Source organism: Lygodium microphyllum, chromosome 10 (genome assembly GCF_053477565.2).
Source record: "Lygodium microphyllum isolate KBCC chromosome 10, Lygodium_microphyllum_v1.1.10, whole genome shotgun sequence".
Classification (NCBI taxonomy): domain Eukaryota; kingdom Viridiplantae; phylum Streptophyta; class Polypodiopsida; order Schizaeales; family Lygodiaceae; genus Lygodium; species Lygodium microphyllum.
Genome location: NC_141144.1, coordinates 136,217,762 through 136,224,232, shown reverse-complemented (window position 1 = coordinate 136,224,232; position 6,471 = coordinate 136,217,762). Strand labels below are relative to the sequence as shown.

Below are 6,471 nucleotides of genomic sequence, written 5' to 3'. Positions count from 1 at the left end.
GTTGCAATGGATCATCTTGTCAATGTAAGACTGAAGGGTCATGCCACATGGCACAATGCATTGCCCAATCATCCAATTTCATTGTTTGTATCCTTATTCCAAAACTAAGCATGTCATAAGCATCTCTTAGCACAATTTTCCCATGCATAGGCATCTCTCATATATCCCAAGCATTGCATTCACTGCCATTGACTACATATGTATTCTCATGTCTGTAAATACATCCTGAGTACTTATGATGCTTGATGAAGATGGCAATCAAACAATGGTTCAGCCTTTGCCAGTCAACCCGTGCCCGAGACCATGCTCGCTCTTGCAGCGGAGCTTCTATATCTCCCTTGCTCAACCTCGAGGCTTTTGGAGATCTTCTACAAGTTTTCCAAGTAATGAACAAACTAGAGCCCTCTACACAGAACCATGACTCTCCAGTGGTGGTTAGGGGTAGCACAAACAATATTATGCATGCTTCAAACAATACTGAGGAATCTGAAGAACATGAACCACTGCCGAAAGTAGAGGAGGAGGAGCAGCCTTTATCATCCCTTGGCTTGCAAGAAGCAAAACTATTTCAGATCATCAGTTTGCAGATTCTTTTGCAAGTCCTACATTCAAAGATTTGAAATTGGATGCAACTCTCTCCAAACAGTGAGTTTTCTGTTGAATTACTTTGACAATCCAATAATTGCTAGATCTGAAATTTCTCTCCTCTTCTTACATGCAGTCCTTGAATATTATGCTGAAGCTTTTGACCATGAGTATTCAAGAGCAGTGTATGAGCCTGAGGGCCATCAACAAGTTGATAAAGGGTAGATATTGCTACATGAAGTTCTTGTCCACTCCTAGAAGGTTGGCATGCAACTTCAACAAGCTGTTCTGCAAGTCTGGCTATGCGCTCAGAGAGCAACACTTAGAATGGAGCCACATAGAAATTCCCTACATTCTCTTTCATTTAGCTGGCTACTTGCAATAGAGCTTCATCATTAAGGAGTGAAGCCTGACTCCAAATGAACAAGAAATAACTCTATTTTATGATTCCATGTAGCTAAAGTCGTTTTCAAATATTTCTACTACATTAACCTGCCAGGAAAATGAGCTCACAAAATTCTTTTGCCTGAGCAACACAATCACTAAAGATTCAATGTATTTGCTCTTGTTACTATCCAAGCTATATCTCCCATGATCAGCCACTTTAGTTAATCATATTGGCCTTTTTATACTGTAGCCTTTTTGTTTGCAGACAGATAAACTCCTTCGGCTGCAAGCCAAATATTCTCAGTTGTTCTCTTTTTTTTGAGACCACATACCTCCTTTTTTCCTACTGCTATCCGTGTGTAGACCCTTTCATGACTGTGAAGGAGAACTCCTGTATCAATGTGTTGGAACCAGATCTTATGGTCCCTCATCCAAACCTTGCCTTTACCTTCAGTTTCCAACATCCATAGATCTCTAGTGTCGCTTTCATCCTCCCCTCCAAAACAACTCACTTCAAAATTTCTTGAAATGGGCGATTGATGCAAATGATTGTGCAACCATTTGCATGTCCTCGCTGAACTCAAGGCCTAATGATGTCGGAGAGGAGCACATTTTACAAATTCGATGCGTGTTGTGATACCCTGCAGTCAGCTCAGTTGGATGAGACCTTGAGCCATAGTGCGAGTGAATGCCAACTACCTTTGTTTAACACTGGAGAGCTTGCTCATTCCTCACTCAGCATGGATCAACAGTAGCAAACGTGGATGCCCCTCCTTATCCTCTTGTTGGATCAATGAAGTACCCTCCTTAGTTTAAACTAGGCACAGCTATTGGCAATGCACCTCATGCAGTGGTGCCTGTCTTTGTATTGCTTCTATGAAGTTAAAGATCTTTCCAATGCTGTAGCAAGCTCCAGAATGAATAACTGGAAAAGCTAAAACCAATCCTCCAAGCATTTCAAACTCAAACATATTCTCGGCCAAGCCAGTAAAGTGTGATACAGAAGCACTGATCCTCCTTTGTAAACTATCAATACGCAAGGTAAGGTGTAAAATTTCTTTGCCATATGTCCCACTCCAATCAGAAAACAAAAATGATGGCCAATAATACAGGTGATAAACTTCCTACATTGAACAGCACCCAACTTTCTTTGTTGCCGTGGCATCATTACTATGAACACTAACCGATTCACCTTGCCTAGGACTAGGAGCAGGATCCTCTCCAACATCAACAGCCTTCTTGCTCACAACCCTATAGATTTTTGTAAGTATTTGAGTAAAAGCATTCTCTACATTTGTTGACTCCAAAGCAGATGTTTCCATGAAGTATAAATTCTCTCTTTCTGAGAATGCCTAGCCATCATCTATGGACACAGCTCTCAGGTGCCGAGGATCTGACTTGTTTCCAACAACCATAACCACTATGTTTGAGTCTCTGTGATCCCTTAGTTCTTCCATCCACCTCTCAACGTTTTCAAAAGTAACATGCCTTGTAATATCATAAACTAAAAGTGCACCAACTGCACCGCGATAATATGCACTTGTAATTGCTCTATACCTTTCCCGGCCAGCCGTGTCCCAAATTTGAGCCTTGAGCACCTTCGAGTCGACATGGATGTTGCGAGACGAACCTGGGTGTTGCAAGGGCTCGGCCAAGTTACCCAAGATCAGATGGAAAAGACACAGGAAACTCAATTGTTTCTGTCTGGCTCACAACAGAGAAAAGCACCTCTGGTGAGCTTGCATCCGCCTTTGTGTGACCAGTATTTGGAAGCCTTCTCAAAACTCCAGTAGGCTGTGCTTTTTTTTCACTTTCCTAGCTGCCTTTTCAAACACAATCTTTGTATTCAGACCCTCTTACTGGTTTTGAGACAAAGCTGGAAGCCTTTGCCATTTCAATGGATTTCTGCACCTTTGCCCTCCTGTTAAGAAGCCTCTGCACACGAGAAGTTCGGAATGTCCCCACTCCTTTGCGGAGGGATCCATAAGAAAATTGGGAAGCCTTCTTCAATTTATGAGAATTCCAGATCTCCATCTTATCCTCGATGCTGGCACTAGGATGTAAAATATTACACGGCGTAGCGAACATAATCTGAGAAAGAGATAGAGAGTACACAACAGATAAAAAGAGAATCAGTAAATTCTTTAACTCCAAACAACTGATACAAAGATGGCTCTGTCCACCCGTGCGCTTCCACTGTGTGAAGCTTAGATGGCGATCTAGACAAAAGATAGGTGAAGAGCTTAAGGCCAGCTGGAACAACAACTCTGACTGGGTGAAAGATGAGTGAGAGATGGATGCGAAGGGGTTTAGCTTTTATAGCCCGTGAAGGTCGTTAGGTCGGCCTATTGACCAACCTACCATATGAGCCTCCACTAGTCGGCCAGGGAATATTCCCTTTACCATCGGGCTGGGGGTGCTGCCCCCGGACCCCCACCAGGGGGGCCGCTGGCCCCCCTCGGACCCCCCAGCTAGGGGCCGCTTCCGCGGCCCCCGAACCCCACAATAGGGGCCCCTTTTAACTCCCTTACACTGCAACTCAATGCAATGCACCTCGAGTTGCTACCAGCTTAACCGCTCCGTCTAACCCAAAGATTAGACCCACAACAGTTACCTTTTTGCCATCTGATCACATAGACCTCATCTGATATACAAGTCAGGACTCAACCAATGTCCAGGCTCACATTTGGCTTCTCCTCATAATGGGGGCCTTACAACTTTGAGCACCATGGATCATTGGTAACACCTAATGAGGGTGGGGCATTGATCATATCTAACATAGGATAACTCTACCACAGGCCTTCCATCTCTAAGCAGTGATTCACCATTCGGTTGTGATATTGTCTCACGTGATGATAATGCTCTTTCCTCTGCAGGCATCTTAGGACTTCCTGGTACCTCACTACTTGGGGATGACAAAGACCAGCTTTTAGAAGCTCATGCAATTCTGCCAGAGGGTACCTTCTTTCCTTTCTGAAGATGGGACTATAAATCCAGAGGAGCACGATGAAGTTGTAGGTGTTTTGGCATATGAGAATCAAAATACTTGTGCTTTGTGTGGCGAACTCCACACCAATGGTGGACTTGGACTCGAGGTTGAACTCATTGCGCGTGAAGCGCAAGAGGAGGTTGGACTTGCCGACACCTTTCAGAAGCTCATGCAATTCTTCCATAGGGCGCCTTCTTTCCTTTCTGAGGATGCGACTGTAAATCCAAAGGAGCACTGTGAAGTTCTAGTTGTTTTGGCAGATGAGAATCAAAATGCTTGTGCTTTGTGTGGCGAACTCCACACCAATGGTGGATTTGGACTCGAGGCTGAACTCGTTGCGCGTGAAGTGTGAGAGGAGGTTGGACTTACCGACACCAGAATTGCCTATCAGCACCGCTTTGAACGGATGGCCAAGACGGACTACCTGCACCAACTATGCACTTGCACTATCCGGATGGGGAGTATTCAGTTGCTCCCGAAGTTGTAGAGGCTTCCCTTTGCAATCATATATAGAATTTGCCCCAACCTCGAAGTGCAGATTCTGCTGGTTTGCTCATGAGAGAGCTAGAGCACTGATAAGAGATCTATGGCCAGGAAACGTTGATTTTCAAAACACAATACTGCTTTTGGGCTATAGACAGCAGGCGTAGTAAAGCTTTTTGCTATGGTCTTCAAAAAAGCTGCCATCCCCATGTAGTACTCCATCACTGCCCCTTACAGCTCATGTGTGTCTTCCAAGAAAGCTGCCATCTGTATAGTACTTCTTGGCTGCTGGGGTTCTTCAATGCTGTACCTGTGCACAGTAGGGTTTCCTGAGACTGAAAAATGAACTAAATCTAAAGGAAGGAGAGAGAAAGGAAGGACCTAAAAACTAGGCTCTGATACCAATTGTCAAGGAGAGGGACTGGGAGAGAGAGAGAAGAGAGAGAAGACTGCAGAGAAGAAGAAGAAGAAGAAGAAGAGTAGAAGAGAGAGAGAGACAGGTAAGACGAGAGAGAAATACTAGAAATGGAGAGAGAAAGATAGGAAGAAAGAGAGAGAAGACATGGAAGCTTGGAGAGGAAGGTGAAGGAGAAAGAAAACTTGTATTAATTATCTGATGATGAAAAATTAAGTCTCTCTCACCTTATATACCAGTCAGTGTAGCTAGTATTTCCCTGTTATTAAGTCCCCCTCTCTTACAGGACTCTTGCTCTACAAGCTTGCACCTCTACCCAACAAACTAGATGAGTTGGATACGGATCCCAAATCCACTCCTTCTACCTAACCTTAGCCCACCATCACCACTTTGCATGTCCACCAATAGCAAGGCAAGAGCATCCTTGCCAATTCCACCTCATCTCACTCACAGTTTGCCTTCAACCTTGTTGCCAAGTTTTAATTTGTGGCTCTACCCCAAACTAGTCCACCTACTCTCCAAATCTTAGGGATCAAGGGACAATAGTCAAGCACCCCATGCCCCCACCTTTAGGGAAAGGGAAGGATCTTGCCATGGAAGAGGTCACGACACCACCATGAGTAATGAGGAGGCAACCCAAAAGGCTCTGGCTATTGACTTTTTTGACTTCTCCACCAGCACTAGTTTTGTAAATTTGAAGTGGTAGATGATGGTGGAGCACTATCAAGCACTCGAGTAACAAAACATAGAGGTAGAGAAGTATTTTCAAGTCTTACAGCATGTAATGCTAAGACCTAACTTCCAAGACTAGAAGGAAGAATTTGACCTTCTTTGGTGGATGCACATTCTAGAGGAACAATGGGTTAAAGTGGTCTGAGAAATGAAGAAGGCTAGCATTTTCTATCCCACTTAGGATTTAGCAGACCCATATCCCCCATTAAAACAGTGTTGGAGTACCTGCCTCTAAAGCTAAGAAACAATTGCATTTGGATCAAGGAGAAGAATCCCCAAATCCTAATTATCTAAGTAAGAATCAAGGAGGTAGAGATTTTTACTTGGATGATCCACCCTCTGAAGACCGCAACTAACACATCATGTAGTTGGAAAATATTAACCAGCACTTGGCCCACCTTATCAAATCTAAAGCCATGTCCCTCAAATGTTAGCATTGCATCCATGCACTTTTGAGCATCGAATCCATTCACAGGCAAGAGAGGGATGGCATGCAATCCTGCCTTGCCAAAATCACATTTGAGTATGACCAACTCCAATAGAAAATCTGGCTCAGAGCAAAACTGGCATAGTAGTCCCCTTTGTGCTCCTATGGATTTTTGGCTACAACACCAACACCTATAGTATAACCCTCTTCCTTTGATATCTATGACCCCAACCACCTAATCTCCTAGCACCCCACCTTTGGCCTCCACCAAACTACAAACCGCCCCACCTCTTACTTCCTCCTCTCCCTCCTCCAAATTTGGCACACGTTGCCCCATTTTTGGCCCAGGACAAAATCTAGTAAGACAATGCATCTACCATATTGACGATGAAGGTGACATTAGTGAATAACTCTATGAGTTTGAGTCCATCGTATGTGCCATTGTTCAGGGTG

General features: G+C 44.1%; 1 pseudogene; it reads right to left on the bottom strand.

Annotated features, from left to right (window-relative positions):
- Positions 1-1,799: 1,799 nt before the first annotated feature.
- On the bottom strand, positions 1,800-4,666 carry LOC148030598 (ras-related protein RABA1f-like; annotated as a pseudogene).
- Positions 4,667-6,471: the final 1,805 nt, after the last annotated feature.